A 21,391-nucleotide genomic window follows, 5' to 3' on the forward strand; every position below is an offset into this window, starting at 1 on the left:
CAAATTGAACAGCTGCTGTCAACGGCCATTCTAAGCTGAATGTGCATGCTCTTGTCAGATCGCAGCAGCGTTGCAGCTTAAGGCTTGGCAAGTACCAGCATGGGAGACTGGCTGGGAATCCCAAGTTCTGTTGACCTTTTTGAACCTGAAAATTGTGTTAGTTTCTCTATGAGATAGTAAAAGAAAGTAGAAATTAGGCAGCTGCTGTCAACGGCCATTCTAAGCTGAATGTGCCTGCTCTCGTCAGATCGCAGCAGCAATGCAGCTTAAGGCTTGGCAAGTACCAGCATGGGAGACTGGCTGGGAATCCCACGTTCCATTGACCTTTTTGAACCTGAAAATTGTTAGTTTCTCTGTCAAAGATGGTAAAAGAAGGTTCAAATTGAACAGCTGCTGTCAACGGCCATATTAAGCTGAATGTGCCTGCTTTCGTCAGATCGCAGCAGCAATGCAGCTTAAGGTTTGGCAAGTACCAGCATGGGAGACTGGCTGGAAATCCCAAGTTCTGTTGACCTTTTTGAACCTGAAAATTGTGTTAGTTTCTCTATGAGATAGTAAAAGAAGGTTCAAATTGAACAGCTGCTGTCAACGGCCATTCTAAGCTGAATGTGCCTGCTCTCGTCAGATCGCAGCAGCAATGCAGCTTAAGGCTTGGCAAGTACCAGCATGGGAGACTGGCTGGGAATCCCAAGTTCTGTTGACCTTTTTGAACCTGAAAATTGTGTTAGTTTCTCTATGAGATAGTAAAAGAAGGTTCAAATTGAACAGCTGCTGTCAATGGCCATTCTAAGCTGAATGTGCCTGCTCTCGTCAGATCGCAGCAGCAATGCAGCTTAAGGCTTGGCAAGTACCAGCATGGGAGACTGGCAGGGAATCCCAAGTTCCATTGACCTTTTTGAACCTGAAAATTGTGTTAGTTTCTCTATGAGATAGTAAAAGAAGGTTCAAATTGAACAGCTGCTGTCAACGGCCATTCTAAGCTGAATGTGCCTGCTCTCGTCAGATCGCAGCAGCAATGCAGCTTAAGGCTTGGCAAGTACCAGCATGGGAGACTGGCTGGGAATCCCAAGTTCTGTTGACCTTTTTGAACCTGAAAATTGTATTAGTTTCTCTATGAGATAGTAAAAGAAGGTTCAAATTGAACAGCTGCTGTCAACGGCCATTCTAAGCTGAATGTGCCTGCTCTCGTCAGATCGCAGCAGCAATGCAGCTTAAGGCTTGGCAAGTACCAGCATGGGAGACTGGCTGGGAATCCCAAGTTCCGTTGACCTTTTTGAACCTGAAAATTGTGTTAGTTTCTCTATGAGATAGTAAAAGAAGGTTCAAATTGAACAGCTGCTGTCAACGCCCATTCTAAGCTAAGGCTTGGCAAGTACCAGCATGGGAGACTGGCTGGGAATCCCAAGTTCCATTGACCTTTTTGAACCTGAAAATTGAGTTAGTTTCTCTATGAGATAGTAAAAGAAGGTTCAAATTGAACAGCTGCTGTCAACGGCCATTCTAAGCTGAATGTGCCTGCTCTCATCAGATCGCAGCAGCAATGCAGCTTAAGGCTTGGCAAGTACCAGCATGGGAGACTGGCTGGGAATCCCAAGTTCCGTTGACCTTTTTGAACCTGAAAATGTGTTAGTTTCTCTATGAGATAGTAAAAGAAGGTTCAAATTGAACAGCTGCTGTCAACGGCCATTCTAAGCTGAATGTGCATGCTCTTGTCAGATCGCAGCAGCGTTGCAGCTTAAGGCTTGGCAAGTACCAGCATGGGAGACTGCTTGGGAATCCCAAGTTCTGTTGACCTTTTTGAACCTGAAAATTGTGTTAGTTTCTCTATGAGATAGTAAAAGAAAGTAGAAATTAGGCAGCTGCTGTCAACGGCCATTCTAAGCTGAATGTGCCTGCTCTCGTCAGATCGCAGCAGCAATGCAGCTTAAGGCTTGGCAAGTACCAGCATGGGAGACTGGCTGGGAATCCCACGTTCTGTTGCCCTTTTTGAACCTGAAAATTGTTAGTTTCTCTGTCAAAGATGGTAAAAGAAGGTTCAAATTGAACAGCTGCTGTCAACGGCCATTCTAAGCTGAATGTGCCTGCTCTCGTCAGAACGCAGCAGCAATGCAGCTTAAGGCTTGGCAAGTACCAGCATGGGAGACTGGCTGGGAATCCCAAGTTCCATTGACTTTTTGAACCTGAAAATTGTGTTAGTTTCTCTATGAGATAGTAAAAGAAGGTTCAAATTGAACAGCTGCTGTCAACTGCCATTCTAAGCTGAATGTGCATGCTCTTGTCAGATCGCAGCAGCGTTGCAGCTTAAGGCTTGGCAAGTACCAGCATGGGAGTCTGGCTGGGAATCCCAAGTTCTCTTGACCTTTTTGAACCTGAAAATTGTGTTAGTTTCTCTATGAGATAGTAAAACAAAGTAGAAATTAGGCAGCTGCTGTCAACGGCCATTCTAAGCTGAATGTGCCTGCTCTCGTCAGATCGCAGCAGCAATGCAGCTTAAGGCTTGGCAAGTACCAGCATGGGAGACTGGCTGGGAATCCCAAGTTCCGTTGACCTTTTTGAACCTGAAAATTGTTAGTTTCTCTGTCAAAGATGGTAAAAGAAGGTTCAAATTGAACAGCTGCTGTCAACGGCCATTCTAAGCTGAATGTGCCTGCTCTCGTCAGATCGCAGCAGCAATGCAGCTTAAGGCTTGGCAAAAACCAGCATGGGAGACTGGCTGGGAATCCCAAGTTCTGTTGACCTTTTTGAACCTGAAAATTGTGTTAGTTTCTCTATGAGATAGTAAAAGAAGGTTCAAATTGAACAGCTGCTGTCAACGGCCATTCTAAGCTGAATGTGCCTGCTCTCGTCAGATCGCAGCAGCAATGCAGCTTAAGGCTTGGCAAGTACCAGCATGGGAGACTGGCTGGGAATCCCAAGTTCTGTTGACCTTTTTGAACCTGAAAATTGTGTTAGTTTCTCTATGAGATAGTAAAAGAAGGTTCAAACTGAACAGCTGCTGTCAACGGCCATTCTAAGCTGAATGTGCCTGCTCTCGTCAGATCGCAGCAGCAATGCAGCTTAAGGCTTGGCATGTACCAGCATGGGAGACTGGCTGGGAATCCTAAGTTCCGTTGACCTTTTTGAGCCTGAAAATTGTGTTAGTTTCTCTATGAGATAGTAAAAGAAGGTTCATATTGAACAGCTGCTGTCAACAGCCATTCTAAGCTGAATGTGCCTGCTCTCGTCAGATCGCAGCAGCGTTGCAGCTTAAGGCTTGGCAAGTACCAGCATGGGAGACTGGCTGGGAATCCCAAGTTCTGTTGACCTTTTTGAACCTGAAAATTGTGTTAGTTTCTCTATGAGATAGTAAAAGAAGGTTCAAATTGAACAGCTGCTGTCAACGCCCATTCTAAGCTAAGGCTTGGCAAGTACCAGCATGGGAGACTGGCTGGGAATCCCAAGTTCCATTGACCTTTTTGAACCTGAAAATTGAGTTAGTTTCTCTATGAGATAGTAAAAGAAGGTTCAAATTGAACAGCTGCTGTCAACGGCCATTCTAAGCTGAATGTGCATGCTCTTGTCAGATCGCAGCAGCGTTGCAGCTTAAGGCTTGGCAAGTACCAGCATGGGAGACTGGCTGGGAATCCCAAGTTCCGTTGACCTTTTTGAACCTGAAAATGTGTTAGTTTCTCTATGAGATAGTAAAAGAAGGTTCAAATTGAACAGCTGCTGTCAACGGCCATTCTAAGCTGAATGTGCATGCTCTTGTCAGATCGCAGCAGCGTTGCAGCTTAAGGCTTGGCAAGTACCAGCATGGGAGACTGGCTGGGAATCCCAAGTTCTGTTGACCTTTTTGAACCTGAAAATTGTGTTAGTTTCTCTATGAGATAGTAAAAGAAAGTAGAAATTAGGCAGCTGCTGTCAACGGCCATTCTAAGCTGAATGTGCCTGCTCTCGTCAGATCGCAGCAGCAATGCAGCTTAAGGCTTGGCAAGTACCAGCATGGGAGACTGGCTGGGAATCCCACGTTCCATTGACCTTTTTGAACCTGAAAATTGTTAGTTTCTCTGTCAAAGATGGTAAAAGAAGGTTCAAATTGAACAGCTGCTGTCAACGGCCATATTAAGCTGAATGTGCCTGCTTTCGTCAGATCGCAGCAGCAATGCAGCTTAAGGTTTGGCAAGTACCAGCATGGGAGACTGGCTGGAAATCCCAAGTTCTGTTGACCTTTTTGAACCTGAAAATTGTGTTAGTTTCTCTATGAGATAGTAAAAGAAGGTTCAAATTGAACAGCTGCTGTCAACGGCCATTCTAAGCTGAATGTGCCTGCTCTCGTCAGATCGCAGCAGCAATGCAGCTTAAGGCTTGGCAAGTACCAGCATGGGAGACTGGCTGGGAATCCCAAGTTCTGTTGACCTTTTTGAACCTGAAAATTGTGTTAGTTTCTCTATGAGATAGTAAAAGAAGGTTCAAATTGAACAGCTGCTGTCAATGGCCATTCTAAGCTGAATGTGCCTGCTCTCGTCAGATCGCAGCAGCAATGCAGCTTAAGGCTTGGCAAGTACCAGCATGGGAGACTGGCAGGGAATCCCAAGTTCCATTGACCTTTTTGAACCTGAAAATTGTGTTAGTTTCTCTATGAGATAGTAAAAGAAGGTTCAAATTGAACAGCTGCTGTCAACGGCCATTCTAAGCTGAATGTGCCTGCTCTCGTCAGATCGCAGCAGCAATGCAGCTTAAGGCTTGGCAAGTACCAGCATGGGAGACTGGCTGGGAATCCCAAGTTCTGTTGACCTTTTTGAACCTGAAAATTGTATTAGTTTCTCTATGAGATAGTAAAAGAAGGTTCAAATTGAACAGCTGCTGTCAACGGCCATTCTAAGCTGAATGTGCCTGCTCTCGTCAGATCGCAGCAGCAATGCAGCTTAAGGCTTGGCAAGTACCAGCATGGGAGACTGGCTGGGAATCCCAAGTTCCGTTGACCTTTTTGAACCTGAAAATTGTGTTAGTTTCTCTATGAGATAGTAAAAGAAGGTTCAAATTGAACAGCTGCTGTCAACGCCCATTCTAAGCTAAGGCTTGGCAAGTACCAGCATGGGAGACTGGCTGGGAATCCCAAGTTCCATTGACCTTTTTGAACCTGAAAATTGAGTTAGTTTCTCTATGAGATAGTAAAAGAAGGTTCAAATTGAACAGCTGCTGTCAACGGCCATTCTAAGCTGAATGTGCCTGCTCTCATCAGATCGCAGCAGCAATGCAGCTTAAGGCTTGGCAAGTACCAGCATGGGAGACTGGCTGGGAATCCCAAGTTCCGTTGACCTTTTTGAACCTGAAAATGTGTTAGTTTCTCTATGAGATAGTAAAAGAAGGTTCAAATTGAACAGCTGCTGTCAACGGCCATTCTAAGCTGAATGTGCATGCTCTTGTCAGATCGCAGCAGCGTTGCAGCTTAAGGCTTGGCAAGTACCAGCATGGGAGACTGCTTGGGAATCCCAAGTTCTGTTGACCTTTTTGAACCTGAAAATTGTGTTAGTTTCTCTATGAGATAGTAAAAGAAAGTAGAAATTAGGCAGCTGCTGTCAACGGCCATTCTAAGCTGAATGTGCCTGCTCTCGTCAGATCGCAGCAGCAATGCAGCTTAAGGCTTGGCAAGTACCAGCATGGGAGACTGGCTGGAAATCCCACGTTCTGTTGACCTTTTTGAACCTGAAAATTGTTAGTTTCTCTGTCAAAGATGGTAAAAGAAGGTTCAAATTGAACAGCTGCTGTCAACGGCCATTCTAAGCTGAATGTGCCTGCTCTCGTCAGAACGCAGCAGCAATGCAGCTTAAGGTTTGGCAAGTACCAGCATGGGAGACTGGCTGGGAATCCCAAGTTCTGTTGACCTTTTTGAACCTGAAAATTGTGTTAGTTTCTCTATGAGATAGTAAAAGAAGGTTCAAATTGAACAGCTGCTGTCAACGCCCATTCTAAGCTAAGGCTTGGCAAGTACCAGCATGGGAGACTGGCTGGGAATCCCAAGTTCCATTGACCTTTTTGAACCTGAAAATTGAGTTAGTTTCTCTATGAGATAGTAAAAGAAGGTTCAAATTGAACAGCTGCTGTCAACGGCCATTCTAAGCTGAATGTGCATGCTCTTGTCAGATCGCAGCAGCGTTGCAGCTTAAGGCTTGGCAAGTACCAGCATGGGAGACTGGCTGGGAATCCCAAGTTCCGTTGACCTTTTTGAACCTGAAAATGTGTTAGTTTCTCTATGAGATAGTAAAAGAAGGTTCAAATTGAACAGCTGCTGTCAACGGCCATTCTAAGCTGAATGTGCATGCTCTTGTCAGATCGCAGCAGCGTTGCAGCTTAAGGCTTGGCAAGTACCAGCATGGGAGACTGGCTGGGAATCCCAAGTTCTGTTGACCTTTTTGAACCTGAAAATTGTGTTAGTTTCTCTATGAGATAGTAAAAGAAAGTAGAAATTAGGCAGCTGCTGTCAACGGCCATTCTAAGCTGAATGTGCCTGCTCTCGTCAGATCGCAGCAGCAATGCAGCTTAAGGCTTGGCAAGTACCAGCATGGGAGACTGGCTGGGAATCCCACGTTCCGTTGACCTTTTTGAACCTGAAAATTGTTAGTTTCTCTGTCAAAGATGGTAAAAGAAGGTTCAAATTGAACAGCTGCTGTCAACGGCCATATTAAGCTGAATGTGCCTGCTCTCGTCAGATCGCAGCAGCAATGCAGCTTAAGGTTTGGCAAGTACCAGCATGGGAGACTGGCTGGGAATCCCAAGTTCTGTTGACCTTTTTGAACCTGAAAATTGTGTTAGTTTCTCTATGAGATAGTAAAAGAAGGTTCAAATTGAACAGCTGCTGTCAACGGCCATTCTAAGCTGAATGTGCCTGCTCTCGTCAGATCGCAGCAGCAATGCAGCTTAAGGCTTGGCAAGTACCAGCATGGGAGACTGGCTGGGAATCCCAAGTTCTGTTGACCTTTTTGAACCTGAAAATTGTGTTAGTTTCTCTATGAGATAGTAAAAGAAGGTTCAAATTGAACAGCTGCTGTCAACGGCCCTTCTAAGCTGAATGTGTGTGCTCTTGTCAGATCGCAGCAGCAATGCAGCTTAAGGCTTGGCAAGTACCAGCATGGGAGACTGGCAGGGAATCCCAAGTTCCATTGACCTTTTTGAACCTGAAAATTGTGTTAGTTTCTCTATGAGATAGTAAAAGAAGGTTCAAATTGAACAGCTGCTGTCAACGGCCATTCTAAGCTGAATGTGCCTGCTCTCGTCAGATCGCAGCAGCAATGCAGCTTAAGGCTTGGCAAGTACCAGCATGGGAGACTGGCTGGGAATCCCAAGTTCTGTTGACCTTTTTGAACCTGAAAATTGTATTAGTTTCTCTATGAGATAGTAAAAGAAGGTTCAAATTGAACAGCTGCTGTCAACGGCCATTCTAAGCTGAATGTGCCTGCTCTCGTCAGATCGCAGCAGCAATGCAGCTTAAGGCTTGGCAAGTACCAGCATGGCAGACTGGCTGGGAATCCCAAGTTCCGTTGACCTTTTTGAACCTGAAAATTGTGTTAGTTTCTCTATGAGATAGTAAAAGAAGGTTCAAATTGAACAGCTGCTGTCAACGCCCATTCTAAGCTAAGGCTTGGCAAGTACCAGCATGGGAGACTGGCTGGGAATCCCAAGTTCCATTGACCTTTTTGAACCTGAAAATTGAGTTAGTTTCTCTATGAGATAGTAAAAGAAGGTTCAAATTGAACAGCTGCTGTCAACGGCCATTCTAAGCTGAATGTGCCTGCTCTCATCAGATCGCAGCAGCAATGCAGCTTAAGGCTTGGCAAGTACCAGCATGGGAGACTGGCTGGGAATCCCAAGTTCCGTTGACCTTTTTGAACCTGAAAATGTGTTAGTTTCTCTATGAGATAGTAAAAGAAGGTTCAAATTGAACAGCTGCTGTCAACGGCCATTCTAAGCTGAATGTGCATGCTCTTGTCAGATCGCAGCAGCGTTGCAGCTTAAGGCTTGGCAAGTACCAGCATGGGAGACTGCCTGGGAATCCCAAGTTCTGTTGACCTTTTTGAACCTGAAAATTGTGTTAGTTTCTCTATGAGATAGTAAAAGAAAGTAGAAATTAGGCAGCTGCTGTCAACGGCCATTCTAAGCTGAATGTGCCTGCTCTCGTCAGATCGCAGCAGCAATGCAGCTTAAGGCTTGGCAAGTACCAGCATGGGAGACTGGCTGGGAATCCCATGTTCTGTTGACCTTTTTGAACCTGAAAATTGTTAGTTTCTCTGTCAAAGATGGTAAAAGAAGGTTCAAATTGAACAGCTGCTGTCAACGGCCATTCTAAGCTGAATGTGCCTGCTCTCGTCAGATCGCAGCAGCAATGCAGCTTAAGGTTTGGCAAGTACCAGCATGGGAGACTGGCTGGGAATCCCAAGTTCCGTTGACCTTTTTGAACCTGAAAATTGTGTTAGTTTCTCTATGAGATAGTAAAAGAAGGTTCAAATTGAACAGCTGCTGTCAACGCCCATTCTAAGCTAAGGCTTGGCAAGTACCAGCATGGGAGACTGGCTGGGAATCCCAAGTTCCATTGACCTTTTTGAACCTGAAAATTGAGTTAGTTTCTCTATGAGATAGTAAAAGAAGGTTCAAATTGAACAGCTGCTGTCAACAGCCATTCTAAGCTGAATGTGCATGCTCTTGTCAGATCGCAGCAGCAATGCAGCTTAAGGCTTGGCAAGTACCAGCATGGGAGACTAGCTGGGAATCCCAAGTTCCATTGACCTTTTTGAACCTGAAAATTGTGTTAGTTTCTCTATGAGATAGTAAAAGAAGGTTCAAATTGAACAGCTGCTGTCAACAGCCATTCTAAGCTGAATGTGCATGCTCTGGTCAGATCGCAGCAGCAATGCAGCTTAAGGCTTTGCAAGTACCAGCATGGGAGACTGGCTGGGATTCCCAAGTTCTGTTGACATTTTTGAACCTGAAAATCGTGTTAGTTTCTCTATGAGATAGTAAAAGAAGGTTCAAATTGAACAACTGCTGTCAACGGCCATTCTACTAAGCTTAATGTGCCTGCTCTCGTCAGATCGCAGCAGCAATGCAGCTTAAGGCTTGGCAAGTACCAGCATGGGAGACTGGCTGGGAGTCCCAAGTTCCGTTGACCTTTTTGAACCTGAAAATTGTGTTAGTTTCTCTATGAGATAGTAAAAGAAGGTTCAAATTGAACAGCTGCTGTCAACAGCCATTCTAAGCTGAATGTGCCTGCTCTCGTCAGATCGCAGCAGCAATGCAGCTTAAGGCTTGGCAAGTACCAGCATGGGAGACTGGCTGGGAATCCTAAGTTCTGTTGACCTTTTTGAACCTGAAAATTGTGTTAGTTTCTCTATGAGGTAGTAAAATAAGGTTCAAATTGAACAGTTGCTGTCAACGGCCATTCTAAGCTGAATGTGCCTGCTCTCGTCAGATCGCAGCAGCAATGCAGCTTAAGGCTTGGCAAGTACCAGCATGGGAGACTAGCTGGGAATCCCAAGTTCCGTTGACCTTTTTGAACCTGAAAATTGTGTTAGTTTCTCTATGAGATAGTAAAAGAAGGTTCAAATTGAACAGCTGCTGTCAACAGCCATTCTAAGCTGAATGTGCATGCTCTGGTCAGATCGCAGCAGCAATGCAGCTTAAGGCTTTGCAAGTACCAGCATGGGAGACTGGCTGGGAATCCCAAGTTCTGTTGACATTTTTGAACCTGAAAATCGTGTTAGTTTCTCTATGAGATAGTAAAAGAAGGTTCAAATTGAACAACTGCTGTCAACGGCCATTCTACTAAGCTTAATGTGCCTGCTCTCGTCAGATCGCAGCAGCAATGCAGCTTAAGGCTTGGCAAGTACCAGCATGGGAGACTGGCTGGGAGTCCCAAGTTCCGTTGACCTTTTTGAACCTGAAAATTGTGTTAGTTTCTCTATGAGATAGTAAAAGAAGGTTCAAATTGAACAGCTGCTGTCAACGGCCATTCTAAGCTGAATGTGCCTGCTCTCGTCAGATCGCAGCAGCAATGCAGCTTAAGGCTTGGCAAGTACCAGCATGGGAGACTGGCTGGGAATCATAAGTTCCGTTGACCTTTTTTTAACCTGAAAATTGTGTTAGTTTCTCTATGAGATAGTAAAAGAAGGTTCAAATTGAACAGCTGCTGTCAACGGCCATTCTAAGCTGAATGCGCCTGCTCTCGTCAGATCGCAGCAGCAATGCAGCTTAAGGCTTGGCAAGTACCAGCATGGGAGACTGGCTGGGAATCCCAAGTTCCATTGACTTTTTGAACCTGAAAATTGTGTTAGTTTCTCTATGAGATAGTAAAAGAAGGTTCAAATTGAACAGCTGCTGTCAACTGCCATTCTAAGCTGAATGTGCATGCTCTTGTCAGATCGCAGCAGCGTTGCAGCTTAAGGCTTGGCAAGTACCAGCATGGGAGTCTGGCTGGGAATCCCAAGTTCTCTTGACCTTTTTGAACCTGAAAATTGTGTTAGTTTCTCTATGAGATAGTAAAACAAAGTAGAAATTAGGCAGCTGCTGTCAACGGCCATTCTAAGCTGAATGTGCCTGCTCTCGTCAGATCGCAGCAGCAATGCAGCTTAAGGCTTGGCAAGTACCAGCATGGGAGACTGGCTGGGAATCCCAAGTTCTGTTGACCTTTTTGAACCTGAAAATTGTTAGTTTCTCTGTCAAAGATGGTAAAAGAAGGTTCAAATTGAACAGCTGCTGTCAACGGCCATTCTAAGCTGAATGTGCCTGCTCTCGTCAGATCGCAGCAGCAATGCAGCTTAAGGCTTGGCAAAAACCAGCATGGGAGACTGGCTGGGAATCCCAAGTTCTGTTGACCTTTTTGAACCTGAAAATTGTGTTAGTTTCTCTATGAGATAGTAAAAGAAGGTTCAAATTGAACAGCTGCTGTCAACGGCCATTCTAAGCTGAATGTGCCTGCTCTCGTCAGATCGCAGCAGCAATGCAGCTTAAGGCTTGGCAAGTACCAGCATGGGAGACTGGCTGGGAATCCCAAGTTCTGTTGACCTTTTTGAACCTGAAAATTGTGTTAGTTTCTCTATGAGATAGTAAAAGAAGGTTCAAACTGAACAGCTGCTGTCAACGGCCATTCTAAGCTGAATGTGCCTGCTCTCGTCAGATCGCAGCAGCAATGCAGCTTAAGGCTTGGCATGTACCAGCATGGGAGACTGGCTGGGAATCCTAAGTTCCGTTGACCTTTTTGAGCCTGAAAATTGTGTTAGTTTCTCTATGAGATAGTAAAAGAAGGTTCAAATTGAACAGCTGCTGTCAACGGCCATTCTAAGCTGAATGTGCCTGCTCTCGTCAGATCGCAGCAGCGTTGCAGCTTAAGGCTTGGCAAGTACCAGCATGGGAGACTGGCTGGGAATCCCAAGTTCTGTTGACCTTTTTGAACCTGAAAATTGTGTTAGTTTCTCTATGAGATAGTAAAAGAAGGTTAAAATTGAACAGCTGCTGTCAACGCCCATTCTAAGCTAAGGCTTGGCAAGTACCAGCATGGGAGACTGGCTGGGAATCCCAAGTTCCATTGACCTTTTTGAACCTGAAAATTGAGTTAGTTTCTCTATGAGATAGTAAAAGAAGGTTCAAATTGAACAGCTGCTGTCAACGGCCATTCTAAGCTGAATGTGCATGCTCTTGTCAGATCGCAGCAGCGTTGCAGCTTAAGGCTTGGCAAGTACCAGCATGGGAGACTGGCTGGGAATCCCAAGTTCCGTTGACCTTTTTGAACCTGAAAATGTGTTAGTTTCTCTATGAGATAGTAAAAGAAGGTTCAAATTGAACAGCTGCTGTCAACGGCCATTCTAAGCTGAATGTGCATGCTCTTGTCAGATCGCAGCAGCGTTGCAGCTTAAGGCTTGGCAAGTACCAGCATGGGAGACTGGCTGGGAATCCCAAGTTCTGTTGACCTTTTTGAACCTGAAAATTGTGTTAGTTTCTCTATGAGATAGTAAAAGAAAGTAGAAATTAGGCAGCTGCTGTCAACGGCCATTCTAAGCTGAATGTGCCTGCTCTCGTCAGATCGCAGCAGCAATGCAGCTTAAGGCTTGGCAAGTACCAGCATGGGAGACTGGCTGGGAATCCCACGTTCCGTTGACCTTCTTGAACCTGAAAATTGTTAGTTTCTCTGTCAAAGATGGTAAAAGAAGGTTCAAATTGAACAGCTGCTGTCAACGGCCATATTAAGCTGAATGTGCCTGCTTTCGTCAGATCGCAGCAGCAATGCAGCTTAAGGTTTGGCAAGTACCAGCATGGGAGACTGGCTGGAAATCCCAAGTTCTGTTGACCTTTTTGAACCTGAAAATTGTGTTATTTTCTCTATGAGATAGTAAAAGAAGGTTCAAATTGAACAGCTGCTGTCAACGGCCATTCTAAGCTGAATGTGCCTGCTCTCGTCAGATCGCAGCAGCAATGCAGCTTAAGGCTTGGCAAGTACCAGCATGGGAGACTGGCTGGGAATCCCAAGTTCTGTTGACCTTTTTGAACCTGAAAATTGTGTTAGTTTCTCTATGAGATAGTAAAAGAAGGTTCAAATTGAACAGCTGCTGTCAACGGCCCTTCTAAGCTGAATGTGTGTGCTCTTGTCAGATCGCAGCAGCGATGCAGCTTAAGGCTTGGCAAGTACCAGCATGGGAGACTGACTGGGAATCCCAAGTTCTGTTGACCTTTTTGAACCTGAAAATTGTGTTAGTTTCTCTATGAGATAGTAAAAGAAGGTTCAAATTGAACAGCTGCTGTCAACGGCCATTCTAAGCTGAATGTGCCTGCTCTCGTCAGATCGCAGCAGCAATGCAGCTTAAGGCTTGGCAAGTACCAGCATGGGAGACTGGCAGGGAATCCCAAGTTCCATTGACCTTTTTGAACCTGAAAATTGTGTTAGTTTCTCTATGAGATAGTAAAAGAAGGTTCAAATTGAACAGCTGCTGTCAACGGCCATTCTAAGCTGAATGTGCCTGCTCTCGTCAGATCGCAGCAGCAATGCAGCTTAAGGCTTGGCAAGTACCAGCATGGGAGACTGGCTGGGAATCCCAAGTTCTGTTGACCTTTTTGAACCTGAAAATTGTATTAGTTTCTCTATGAGATAGTAAAAGAAGGTTCAAATTGAACAGCTGCTGTCAACGGCCATTCTAAGCTGAATGTGCCTGCTCTCGTCAGATCGCAGCAGCAATGCAGCTTAAGGCTTGGCAAGTACCAGCATGGGAGACTGGCTGGGAATCCCAAGTTCCGTTGACCTTTTTGAACCTGAAAATTGTGTTAGTTTCTCTATGAGATAGTAAAAGAAGGTTCAAATTGAACAGCTGCTGTCAACGCCCATTCTAAGCTAAGGCTTGGCAAGTACCAGCATGGGAGACTGGCTGGGAATCCCAAGTTCCATTGACCTTTTTGAACCTGAAAATTGAGTTAGTTTCTCTATGAGATAGTAAAAGAAGGTTCAAATTGAACAGCTGCTGTCAACGGCCATTCTAAGCTGAATGTGCCTGCTCTCATCAGATCGCAGCAGCAATGCAGCTTAAGGCTTGGCAAGTACCAGCATGGGAGACTGGCTGGGAATCCCAAGTTCCGTTGACCTTTTTGAACCTGAAAATGTGTTAGTTTCTCTATGAGATAGTAAAAGAAGGTTCAAATTGAACAGCTGCTGTCAACGGCCATTCTAAGCTGAATGTGCATGCTCTTGTCAGATCGCAGCAGCGTTGCAGCTTAAGGCTTGGCAAGTACCAGCATGGGAGACTGCTTGGGAATCCCAAGTTCTGTTGACCTTTTTGAACCTGAAAATTGTGTTAGTTTCTCTATGAGATAGTAAAAGAAAGTAGAAATTAGGCAGCTGCTGTCAACGGCCATTCTAAGCTGAATGTGCCTGCTCTCGTCAGATCGCAGCAGCAATGCAGCTTAAGGCTTGGCAAGTACCAGCATGGGAGACTGGCTGGGAATCCCACGTTCTGTTGCCCTTTTTGAACCTGAAAATTGTTAGTTTCTCTGTCAAAGATGGTAAAAGAAGGTTCAAATTGAACAGCTGCTGTCAACGGCCATTCTAAGCTGAATGTGCCTGCTCTCGTCAGAACGCAGCAGCAATGCAGCTTAAGGCTTGGCAAGTACCAGCATGGGAGACTGGCTGGGAATCCCAAGTTCCATTGACTTTTTGAACCTGAAAATTGTGTTAGTTTCTCTATGAGATAGTAAAAGAAGGTTCAAATTGAACAGCTGCTGTCAACTGCCATTCTAAGCTGAATGTGCATGCTCTTGTCAGATCGCAGCAGCGTTGCAGCTTAAGGCTTGGCAAGTACCAGCATGGGAGTCTGGCTGGGAATCCCAAGTTCTCTTGACCTTTTTGAACCTGAAAATTGTGTTAGTTTCTCTATGAGATAGTAAAACAAAGTAGAAATTAGGCAGCTGCTGTCAACGGCCATTCTAAGCTGAATGTGCCTGCTCTCGTCAGATCGCAGCAGCAATGCAGCTTAAGGCTTGGCAAGTACCAGCATGGGAGACTGGCTGGGAATCCCAAGTTCCGTTGACCTTTTTGAACCTGAAAATTGTTAGTTTCTCTGTCAAAGATGGTAAAAAAAGGTTCAAATTGAACAGCTGCTGTCAACGGCCATTCTAAGCTGAATGTGCCTGCTCTCGTCAGATCGCAGCAGCAATGCAGCTTAAGGCTTGGCAAAAACCAGCATGGGAGACTGGCTGGGAATCCCAAGTTCTGTTGACCTTTTTGAACCTGAAAATTGTGTTAGTTTCTCTATGAGATAGTAAAAGAAGGTTCAAATTGAACAGCTGCTGTCAACGGCCATTCTAAGCTGAATGTGCCTGCTCTCGTCAGATCGCAGCAGCAATGCAGCTTAAGGCTTGGCAAGTACCAGCATGGGAGACTGGCTGGGAATCCCAAGTTCTGTTGACCTTTTTGAACCTGAAAATTGTGTTAGTTTCTCTATGAGATAGTAAAAGAAGGTTCAAACTGAACAGCTGCTGTCAACGGCCATTCTAAGCTGAATGTGCCTGCTCTCGTCAGATCGCAGCAGCAATGCAGCTTAAGGCTTGGCATGTACCAGCATGGGAGACTGGCTGGGAATCCTAAGTTCCGTTGACCTTTTTGAGCCTGAAAATTGTGTTAGTTTCTCCATGAGATAGTAAAAGAAGGTTCAAATTGAACAGCTGCTGTCAACAGCCATTCTAAGCTGAATGTGCCTGCTCTCGTCAGATCGCAGCAGCGTTGCAGCTTAAGGCTTGGCAAGTACCAGCATGGGAGACTGGCTGGGAATCCCAAGTTCTGTTGACCTTTTTGAACCTGAAAATTGTGTTAGTTTCTCTATGAGATAGTAAAAGAAGGTTCAAATTGAACAGCTGCTGTCAACGCCCATTCTAAGCTAAGGCTTGGCAAGTACCAGCATGGGAGACTGGCTGGGAATCCCAAGTTCCATTGACCTTTTTGAACCTGAAAATTGAGTTAGTTTCGCTATGAGATAGTAAAAGAAGGTTCAAATTGAACAGCTGCTGTCAACGGCCATTCTAAGCTGAATGTGCATGCTCTTGTCAGATCGCAGCAGCGTTGCAGCTTAAGGCTTGGCAAGTACCAGCATGGGAGACTGGCTGGGAATCCCAAGTTCCGTTGACCTTTTTGAACCTGAAAATGTGTTAGTTTCTCTATGAGATAGTAAAAGAAGGTTCAAATTGAACAGCTGCTGTCAACGGCCATTCTAAGCTGAATGTGCATGCTCTTGTCAGATCGCAGCAGCGTTGCAGCTTAAGGCTTGGCAAGTACCAGCATGGGAGACTGGCTGGGAATCCCAAGTTCTGTTGACCTTTTTGAACCTGAAAATTGTGTTAGTTTCTCTATGAGATAGTAAAAGAAAGTAGAAATTAGGCAGCTGCTGTCAACGGCCATTCTAAGCTGAATGTGCCTGCTCTCGTCAGATCGCAGCAGCAATGCAGCTTAAGGCTTGGCAAGTACCAGCATGGGAGACTGGCTGGGAATCCCACGTTCCATTGACCTTTTTGAACCTGAAAATTGTTAGTTTCTCTGTCAAAGATGGTAAAAGAAGGTTCAAATTGAACAGCTGCTGTCAACGGCCATATTAAGCTGAATGTGCCTGCTTTCGTCAGATCGCAGCAGCAATGCAGCTTAAGGTTTGGCAAGTACCAGCATGGGAGACTGGCTGGAAATCCCAAGTTCTGTTGACCTTTTTGAACCTGAAAATTGTGTTAGTTTCTCTATGAGATAGTAAAAGAAGGTTCAAATTGAACAGCTGCTGTCAACGGCCATTCTAAGCTGAATGTGCCTGCTCTCGTCAGATCGCAGCAGCAATGCAGCTTAAGGCTTGGCAAGTACCAGCATGGGAGACTGGCTGGGAATCCCAAGTTCTGTTGACCTTTTTGAACCTGAAAATTGTGTTAGTTTCTCTATGAGATAGTAAAAGAAGGTTCAAATTGAACAGCTGCTGTCAACGGCCCTTCTAAGCTGAATGTGTGTGCTCTTGTCAGATCGCAGCAGCGATGCAGCTTAAGGCTTGGCAAGTACCAGCATGGGAGACTGACTGGGAATCCCAAGTTCTGTTGACCTTTTTGAACCTGAAAATTGTGTTAGTTTCTCTATGAGATAGTAAAAGAAGGTTCAAATTGAACAGCTGCTGTCAATGGCCATTCTAAGCTGAATGTGCCTGCTCTCGTCAGATCGCAGCAGCAATGCAGCTTAAGGCTTGGCAAGTACCAGCATGGGAGACTGGCAGGGAATCCCAAGTTCCATTGACCTTTTTGAACCTGAAAATTGTGTTAGTTTCTCTATGAGATAGTAAAAGAAGGTTCAAATTGAACAGCTGCTGTCAACGGCCATTCTAAGCTGAATGTGCCTGCTCTCGTCAGATCGCAGCAGCAATGCAGCTTAAGGCTTGGCAAGTACCAGCATGGGAGACTGGCTGGGAATCCCAAGTTCTGTTGACCTTTTTGAACCTGAAAATTGTGTTAGTTTCTCTATGAGATAGTAAAAGAAGGTTCAAATTGAACAGCTGCTGTCAACGGCCCTTCTAAGCTGAATGTGTGTGCTCTTGTCAGATCGCAGCAGCGATGCAGCTTAAGGCTTGGCAAGTACCAGCATGGGAGACTGACTGGGAATCCCAAGTTCTGTTGACCTTTTTGAACCTGAAAATTGTGTTAGTTTCTCTATGAGATAGTAAAAGAAGGTTCAAATTGAACAGCTGCTGTCAATGGCCATTCTAAGCTGAATGTGCCTGCTCTCGTCAGATCGCAGCAGCAATGCAGCTTAAGGCTTGGCAAGTACCAGCATGGGAGACTGGCAGGGAATCCCAAGTTCCATTGACCTTTTTGAACCTGAAAATTGTGTTAGTTTCTCTATGAGATAGTAAAAGAAGGTTCAAATTGAACAGCTGCTGTCAACGGCCATTCTAAGCTGAATGTGCCTGCTCTCGTCAGATCGCAGCAGCAATGCAGCTTAAGGCTTGGCAAGTACCAGCATGGGAGACTGGCTGGGAATCCCAAGTTCTGTTGACCTTTTTGAACCTGAAAATTGTATTAGTTTCTCTATGAGATAGTAAAAGAAGGTTCAAATTGAACAGCTGCTGTCAACGGCCATTCTAAGCTGAATGTGCCTGCTCTCGTCAGATCGCAGCAGCAATGCAGCTTAAGGCTTGGCAAGTACCAGCATGGGAGACTGGCTGGGAATCCCAAGTTCCGTTGACCTTTTTGAACCTGAAAATTGTGTTAGTTTCTCTATGAGATAGTAAAAGAAGGTTCAAATTGAACAGCTGCTGTCAACGCCCATTCTAAGCTAAGGCTTGGCAAGTACCAGCATGGGAGACTGGCTGGGAATCCCAAGTTCCATTGACCTTTTTGAACCTGAAAATTGAGTTAGTTTCTCTATGAGATAGTAAAAGAAGGTTCAAATTGAACAGCTGCTGTCAACGGCCATTCTAAGCTGAATGTGCCTGCTCTCATCAGATCGCAGCAGCAATGCAGCTTAAGGCTTGGCAAGTACCAGCATGGGAGACTGGCTGGGAATCCCAAGTTCCGTTGACCTTTTTGAACCTGAAAATGTGTTAGTTTCTCTATGAGATAGTAAAAGAAGGTTCAAATTGAACAGCTGCTGTCAACGGCCATTCTAAGCTGAATGTGCATGCTCTTGTCAGATCGCAGCAGCGTTGCAGCTTAAGGCTTGGCAAGTACCAGCATGGGAGACTGCTTGGGAATCCCAAGTTCTGTTGACCTTTTTGAACCTGAAAATTGTGTTAGTTTCTCTATGAGATAGTAAAAGAAAGTAGAAATTAGGCAGCTGCTGTCAACGGCCATTCTAAGCTGAATGTGCCTGCTCTCGTCAGATCGCAGCAGCAATGCAGCTTAAGGCTTGGCAAGTACCAGCATGGGAGACTGGCTGGAAATCCCACGTTCTGTTGACCTTTTTGAACCTGAAAATTGTTAGTTTCTCTGTCAAAGATGGTAAAAGAAGGTTCAAATTGAACAGCTGCTGTCAACGGCCATTCTAAGCTGAATGTGCCTGCTCTCGTCAGAACGCAGCAGCAATGCAGCTTAAGGTTTGGCAAGTACCAGCATGGGAGACTGGCTGGGAATCCCAAGTTCTGTTGACCTTTTTGAACCTGAAAATTGTGTTAGTTTCTCTATGAGATAGTAAAAGAAGGTTCAAATTGAACAGCTGCTGTCAACGCCCATTCTAAGCTAAGGCTTGGCAAGTACCAGCATGGGAGACTGGCTGGGAATCCCAAGTTCCATTGACCTTTTTGAACCTGAAAATTGAGTTAGTTTCTCTATGAGATAGTAAAAGAAGGTTCAAATTGAACAGCTGCTGTCAACGGCCATTCTAAGCTGAATGTGCATGCTCTTGTCAGATCGCAGCAGCGTTGCAGCTTAAGGCTTGGCAAGTACCAGCATGGGAGACTGGCTGGGAATCCCAAGTTCCGTTGACCTTTTTGAACCTGAAAATGTGTTAGTTTCTCTATGAGATAGTAAAAGAAGGTTCAAATTGAACAGCTGCTGTCAACGGCCATTCTAAGCTGAATGTGCATGCTCTTGTCAGATCGCAGCAGCGTTGCAGCTTAAGGCTTGGCAAGTACCAGCATGGGAGACTGGCTGGGAATCCCAAGTTCTGTTGACCTTTTTGAACCTGAAAATTGTGTTAGTTTCTCTATGAGATAGTAAAAGAAAGTAGAAATTAGGCAGCTGCTGTCAACGGCCATTCTAAGCTGAATGTGCCTGCTCTCGTCAGATCGCAGCAGCAATGCAGCTTAAGGCTTGGCAAGTACCAGCATGGGAGACTGGCTGGGAATCCCACGTTCCGTTGACCTTTTTGAACCTGAAAATTGTTAGTTTCTCTGTCAAAGATGGTAAAAGAAGGTTCAAATTGAACAGCTGCTGTCAACGGCCATATTAAGCTGAATGTGCCTGCTCTCGTCAGATCGCAGCAGCAATGCAGCTTAAGGTTTGGCAAGTACCAGCATGGGAGACTGGCTGGGAATCCCAAGTTCTGTTGACCTTTTTGAACCTGAAAATTGTGTTAGTTTCTCTATGAGATAGTAAAAGAAGGTTCAAATTGAACAGCTGCTGTCAACGGCCATTCTAAGCTGAATGTGCCTGCTCTCGTCAGATCGCAGCAGCAATGCAGCTTAAGGCTTGGCAAGTACCAGCATGGGAGACTGGCTGGGAATCCCAAGTTCTGTTGACCTTTTTGAACCTGAAAATTGTGTTAGTTTCTCTATGAGATAGTAAAAGAAGGTTCAAATTGAACAGCTGCTGTCAACGGCCCTTCTAAGCTGAATGTGTGTGCTCTTGTCAGATCGCAGCAGCAATGCAGCTTAAGGCTTGGCAAGTACCAGCATGGGAGACTGGCAGGGAATCCCAAGTTCCATTGACCTTTTTGAACCTGAAAATTGTGTTAGTTTCTCTATGAGATAGTAAAAGAAGGTTCAAATTGAACAGCTGCTGTCAACGGCCATTCTAAGCTGAATGTGCCTGCTCTCGTCAGATCGCAGCAGCAATGCAGCTTAAGGCTTGGCAAGTACCAGCATGGGAGACTGGCTGGGAATCCCAAGTTCTGTTGACCTTTTTGAACCTGAAAATTGTATTAGTTTCTCTATGAGATAGTAAAAGAAGGTTCAAATTGAACAGCTGCTGTCAACGGCCATTCTAAGCTGAATGTGCCTGCTCTCGTCAGATCGCAGCAGCAATGCAGCTTAAGGCTTGGCAAGTACCAGCATGGCAGACTGGCTGGGAATCCCAAGTTCCGTTGACCTTTTTGAACCTGAAAATTGTGTTAGTTTCTCTATGAGATAGTAAAAGAAGGTTCAAATTGAACAGCTGCTGTCAACGCCCATTCTAAGCTAAGGCTTGGCAAGTACCAGCATGGGAGACTGGCTGGGAATCCCAAATTCCATTGACCTTTTTGAACCTGAAAATTGAGTTAGTTTCTCTATGAGATAGTAAAAGAAGGTTCAAATTGAACAGCTGCTGTCAACGGCCATTCTAAGCTGAATGTGCCTGCTCTCATCAGATCGCAGCAGCAATGCAGCTTAAGGCTTGGCAAGTACCAGCATGGGAGACTGGCTGGGAATCCCAAGTTCCGTTGACCTTTTTGAACCTGAAAATGTGTTAGTTTCTCTATGAGATAGTAAAAGAAGGTTCAAATTGAACAGCTGCTGTCAACGGCCATTCTAAGCTGAATGTGCATGCTCTTGTCAGATCGCAGCAGCGTTGCAGCTTAAGGCTTGGCAAGTACCAGCATGGGAGACTGCCTGGGAATCCCAAGTTCTGTTGACCTTTTTGAACCTGAAAATTGTGTTAGTTTCTCTATGAGATAGTAAAAGAAAGTAGAAATTAGGCAGCTGCTGTCAACGGCCATTCTAAGCTGAATGTGCCTGCTCTCGTCAGATCGCAGCAGCAATGCAGCTTAAGGCTTGGCAAGTACCAGCATGGGAGACTGGCTGGGAATCCCATGTTCTGTTGACCTTTTTGAACCTGAAAATTGTTAGTTTCTCTGTCAAAGATGGTAAAAGAAGGTTCAAATTGAACAGCTGCTGTCAACGGCCATTCTAAGCTGAATGTGCCTGCTCTCGTCAGATCGCAGCAGCAATGCAGCTTAAGGTTTGGCAAGTACCAGCATGGGAGACTGGCTGGGAATCCCAAGTTCCGTTGACCTTTTTGAACCTGAAAATTGTGTTAGTTTCTCTATGAGATAGTAAAAGAAGGTTCAAATTGAACAGCTGCTGTCAACGCCCATTCTAAGCTAAGGCTTGGCAAGTACCAGCATGGGAGACTGGCTGGGAATCCCAAGTTCCATTGACCTTTTTGAACCTGAAAATTGAGTTAGTTTCTCTATGAGATAGTAAAAGAAGGTTCAAATTGAACAGCTGCTGTC

The 21,391-nt window shown here is 45.1% G+C and overlaps 66 pseudogenes; all 66 read left to right on the forward strand.

Moving 5' to 3' along the window:
* The first annotated feature begins 206 nt into the window (after positions 1–206).
* LOC140096717 (5S ribosomal RNA) lies at positions 207–325 on the forward strand (annotated as a pseudogene).
* A 259-nt stretch (positions 326–584) lies between these two features.
* Positions 585–703, forward strand: LOC140079864 (5S ribosomal RNA; annotated as a pseudogene).
* A 70-nt stretch (positions 704–773) lies between these two features.
* On the forward strand, positions 774–892 carry LOC140088488 (5S ribosomal RNA; annotated as a pseudogene).
* Positions 893–962: 70 nt separating this feature from the next.
* Positions 963–1,081, forward strand: LOC140079865 (5S ribosomal RNA; annotated as a pseudogene).
* A 70-nt stretch (positions 1,082–1,151) lies between these two features.
* On the forward strand, positions 1,152–1,270 carry LOC140099092 (5S ribosomal RNA; annotated as a pseudogene).
* A 217-nt stretch (positions 1,271–1,487) lies between these two features.
* On the forward strand, positions 1,488–1,606 carry LOC140100267 (5S ribosomal RNA; annotated as a pseudogene).
* Positions 1,607–1,864: 258 nt separating this feature from the next.
* On the forward strand, positions 1,865–1,983 carry LOC140095837 (5S ribosomal RNA; annotated as a pseudogene).
* A 70-nt stretch (positions 1,984–2,053) lies between these two features.
* On the forward strand, positions 2,054–2,172 carry LOC140086028 (5S ribosomal RNA; annotated as a pseudogene).
* A 258-nt stretch (positions 2,173–2,430) lies between these two features.
* On the forward strand, positions 2,431–2,549 carry LOC140099093 (5S ribosomal RNA; annotated as a pseudogene).
* Positions 2,550–2,808: 259 nt separating this feature from the next.
* LOC140079866 (5S ribosomal RNA) lies at positions 2,809–2,927 on the forward strand (annotated as a pseudogene).
* A 70-nt stretch (positions 2,928–2,997) lies between these two features.
* Positions 2,998–3,116, forward strand: LOC140091916 (5S ribosomal RNA; annotated as a pseudogene).
* A 70-nt stretch (positions 3,117–3,186) lies between these two features.
* LOC140093143 (5S ribosomal RNA) lies at positions 3,187–3,305 on the forward strand (annotated as a pseudogene).
* Positions 3,306–3,899: 594 nt separating this feature from the next.
* LOC140096719 (5S ribosomal RNA) lies at positions 3,900–4,018 on the forward strand (annotated as a pseudogene).
* Positions 4,019–4,277: 259 nt separating this feature from the next.
* On the forward strand, positions 4,278–4,396 carry LOC140079868 (5S ribosomal RNA; annotated as a pseudogene).
* Positions 4,397–4,466: 70 nt separating this feature from the next.
* On the forward strand, positions 4,467–4,585 carry LOC140088490 (5S ribosomal RNA; annotated as a pseudogene).
* A 70-nt stretch (positions 4,586–4,655) lies between these two features.
* On the forward strand, positions 4,656–4,774 carry LOC140079869 (5S ribosomal RNA; annotated as a pseudogene).
* Positions 4,775–4,844: 70 nt separating this feature from the next.
* On the forward strand, positions 4,845–4,963 carry LOC140099094 (5S ribosomal RNA; annotated as a pseudogene).
* Positions 4,964–5,180: 217 nt separating this feature from the next.
* On the forward strand, positions 5,181–5,299 carry LOC140100279 (5S ribosomal RNA; annotated as a pseudogene).
* A 258-nt stretch (positions 5,300–5,557) lies between these two features.
* On the forward strand, positions 5,558–5,676 carry LOC140098134 (5S ribosomal RNA; annotated as a pseudogene).
* A 70-nt stretch (positions 5,677–5,746) lies between these two features.
* Positions 5,747–5,865, forward strand: LOC140084908 (5S ribosomal RNA; annotated as a pseudogene).
* A 594-nt stretch (positions 5,866–6,459) lies between these two features.
* Positions 6,460–6,578, forward strand: LOC140088674 (5S ribosomal RNA; annotated as a pseudogene).
* A 70-nt stretch (positions 6,579–6,648) lies between these two features.
* LOC140089511 (5S ribosomal RNA) lies at positions 6,649–6,767 on the forward strand (annotated as a pseudogene).
* A 70-nt stretch (positions 6,768–6,837) lies between these two features.
* On the forward strand, positions 6,838–6,956 carry LOC140079870 (5S ribosomal RNA; annotated as a pseudogene).
* Positions 6,957–7,215: 259 nt separating this feature from the next.
* On the forward strand, positions 7,216–7,334 carry LOC140079871 (5S ribosomal RNA; annotated as a pseudogene).
* Positions 7,335–7,404: 70 nt separating this feature from the next.
* Positions 7,405–7,523, forward strand: LOC140088090 (5S ribosomal RNA; annotated as a pseudogene).
* Positions 7,524–7,740: 217 nt separating this feature from the next.
* LOC140100291 (5S ribosomal RNA) lies at positions 7,741–7,859 on the forward strand (annotated as a pseudogene).
* A 258-nt stretch (positions 7,860–8,117) lies between these two features.
* LOC140087775 (5S ribosomal RNA) lies at positions 8,118–8,236 on the forward strand (annotated as a pseudogene).
* A 70-nt stretch (positions 8,237–8,306) lies between these two features.
* Positions 8,307–8,425, forward strand: LOC140086305 (5S ribosomal RNA; annotated as a pseudogene).
* Positions 8,426–9,212: 787 nt separating this feature from the next.
* LOC140088127 (5S ribosomal RNA) lies at positions 9,213–9,331 on the forward strand (annotated as a pseudogene).
* Positions 9,332–9,401: 70 nt separating this feature from the next.
* LOC140085452 (5S ribosomal RNA) lies at positions 9,402–9,520 on the forward strand (annotated as a pseudogene).
* Positions 9,521–9,971: 451 nt separating this feature from the next.
* Positions 9,972–10,090, forward strand: LOC140093076 (5S ribosomal RNA; annotated as a pseudogene).
* Positions 10,091–10,161: 71 nt separating this feature from the next.
* Positions 10,162–10,280, forward strand: LOC140084034 (5S ribosomal RNA; annotated as a pseudogene).
* A 258-nt stretch (positions 10,281–10,538) lies between these two features.
* On the forward strand, positions 10,539–10,657 carry LOC140079872 (5S ribosomal RNA; annotated as a pseudogene).
* Positions 10,658–10,916: 259 nt separating this feature from the next.
* Positions 10,917–11,035, forward strand: LOC140079873 (5S ribosomal RNA; annotated as a pseudogene).
* Positions 11,036–11,105: 70 nt separating this feature from the next.
* LOC140091917 (5S ribosomal RNA) lies at positions 11,106–11,224 on the forward strand (annotated as a pseudogene).
* Positions 11,225–11,294: 70 nt separating this feature from the next.
* Positions 11,295–11,413, forward strand: LOC140092286 (5S ribosomal RNA; annotated as a pseudogene).
* Positions 11,414–12,007: 594 nt separating this feature from the next.
* LOC140088675 (5S ribosomal RNA) lies at positions 12,008–12,126 on the forward strand (annotated as a pseudogene).
* A 259-nt stretch (positions 12,127–12,385) lies between these two features.
* Positions 12,386–12,504, forward strand: LOC140079874 (5S ribosomal RNA; annotated as a pseudogene).
* Positions 12,505–12,763: 259 nt separating this feature from the next.
* Positions 12,764–12,882, forward strand: LOC140094107 (5S ribosomal RNA; annotated as a pseudogene).
* Positions 12,883–12,952: 70 nt separating this feature from the next.
* Positions 12,953–13,071, forward strand: LOC140079875 (5S ribosomal RNA; annotated as a pseudogene).
* Positions 13,072–13,141: 70 nt separating this feature from the next.
* LOC140099095 (5S ribosomal RNA) lies at positions 13,142–13,260 on the forward strand (annotated as a pseudogene).
* Positions 13,261–13,477: 217 nt separating this feature from the next.
* On the forward strand, positions 13,478–13,596 carry LOC140100303 (5S ribosomal RNA; annotated as a pseudogene).
* A 258-nt stretch (positions 13,597–13,854) lies between these two features.
* On the forward strand, positions 13,855–13,973 carry LOC140095838 (5S ribosomal RNA; annotated as a pseudogene).
* Positions 13,974–14,043: 70 nt separating this feature from the next.
* LOC140086029 (5S ribosomal RNA) lies at positions 14,044–14,162 on the forward strand (annotated as a pseudogene).
* Positions 14,163–14,420: 258 nt separating this feature from the next.
* LOC140099096 (5S ribosomal RNA) lies at positions 14,421–14,539 on the forward strand (annotated as a pseudogene).
* Positions 14,540–14,798: 259 nt separating this feature from the next.
* LOC140079876 (5S ribosomal RNA) lies at positions 14,799–14,917 on the forward strand (annotated as a pseudogene).
* Positions 14,918–14,987: 70 nt separating this feature from the next.
* On the forward strand, positions 14,988–15,106 carry LOC140091918 (5S ribosomal RNA; annotated as a pseudogene).
* Positions 15,107–15,176: 70 nt separating this feature from the next.
* On the forward strand, positions 15,177–15,295 carry LOC140093144 (5S ribosomal RNA; annotated as a pseudogene).
* Positions 15,296–15,889: 594 nt separating this feature from the next.
* Positions 15,890–16,008, forward strand: LOC140096720 (5S ribosomal RNA; annotated as a pseudogene).
* A 259-nt stretch (positions 16,009–16,267) lies between these two features.
* Positions 16,268–16,386, forward strand: LOC140079877 (5S ribosomal RNA; annotated as a pseudogene).
* A 259-nt stretch (positions 16,387–16,645) lies between these two features.
* Positions 16,646–16,764, forward strand: LOC140088492 (5S ribosomal RNA; annotated as a pseudogene).
* Positions 16,765–16,834: 70 nt separating this feature from the next.
* On the forward strand, positions 16,835–16,953 carry LOC140079879 (5S ribosomal RNA; annotated as a pseudogene).
* A 259-nt stretch (positions 16,954–17,212) lies between these two features.
* LOC140088493 (5S ribosomal RNA) lies at positions 17,213–17,331 on the forward strand (annotated as a pseudogene).
* A 70-nt stretch (positions 17,332–17,401) lies between these two features.
* Positions 17,402–17,520, forward strand: LOC140079880 (5S ribosomal RNA; annotated as a pseudogene).
* A 70-nt stretch (positions 17,521–17,590) lies between these two features.
* On the forward strand, positions 17,591–17,709 carry LOC140099098 (5S ribosomal RNA; annotated as a pseudogene).
* A 217-nt stretch (positions 17,710–17,926) lies between these two features.
* LOC140100315 (5S ribosomal RNA) lies at positions 17,927–18,045 on the forward strand (annotated as a pseudogene).
* Positions 18,046–18,303: 258 nt separating this feature from the next.
* LOC140098135 (5S ribosomal RNA) lies at positions 18,304–18,422 on the forward strand (annotated as a pseudogene).
* Positions 18,423–18,492: 70 nt separating this feature from the next.
* LOC140084910 (5S ribosomal RNA) lies at positions 18,493–18,611 on the forward strand (annotated as a pseudogene).
* Positions 18,612–19,205: 594 nt separating this feature from the next.
* On the forward strand, positions 19,206–19,324 carry LOC140088677 (5S ribosomal RNA; annotated as a pseudogene).
* A 70-nt stretch (positions 19,325–19,394) lies between these two features.
* Positions 19,395–19,513, forward strand: LOC140089513 (5S ribosomal RNA; annotated as a pseudogene).
* A 70-nt stretch (positions 19,514–19,583) lies between these two features.
* Positions 19,584–19,702, forward strand: LOC140079881 (5S ribosomal RNA; annotated as a pseudogene).
* Positions 19,703–19,961: 259 nt separating this feature from the next.
* Positions 19,962–20,080, forward strand: LOC140079882 (5S ribosomal RNA; annotated as a pseudogene).
* A 70-nt stretch (positions 20,081–20,150) lies between these two features.
* Positions 20,151–20,269, forward strand: LOC140088092 (5S ribosomal RNA; annotated as a pseudogene).
* A 217-nt stretch (positions 20,270–20,486) lies between these two features.
* On the forward strand, positions 20,487–20,605 carry LOC140100328 (5S ribosomal RNA; annotated as a pseudogene).
* Positions 20,606–20,863: 258 nt separating this feature from the next.
* On the forward strand, positions 20,864–20,982 carry LOC140087776 (5S ribosomal RNA; annotated as a pseudogene).
* Positions 20,983–21,052: 70 nt separating this feature from the next.
* Positions 21,053–21,171, forward strand: LOC140086306 (5S ribosomal RNA; annotated as a pseudogene).
* The last annotated feature ends 220 nt before the right edge of the window (positions 21,172–21,391 follow it).

Source organism: Engystomops pustulosus, chromosome 9 (genome assembly GCF_040894005.1).
Source record: "Engystomops pustulosus chromosome 9, aEngPut4.maternal, whole genome shotgun sequence".
NCBI lineage: Eukaryota > Metazoa > Chordata > Amphibia > Anura > Leptodactylidae > Engystomops > Engystomops pustulosus.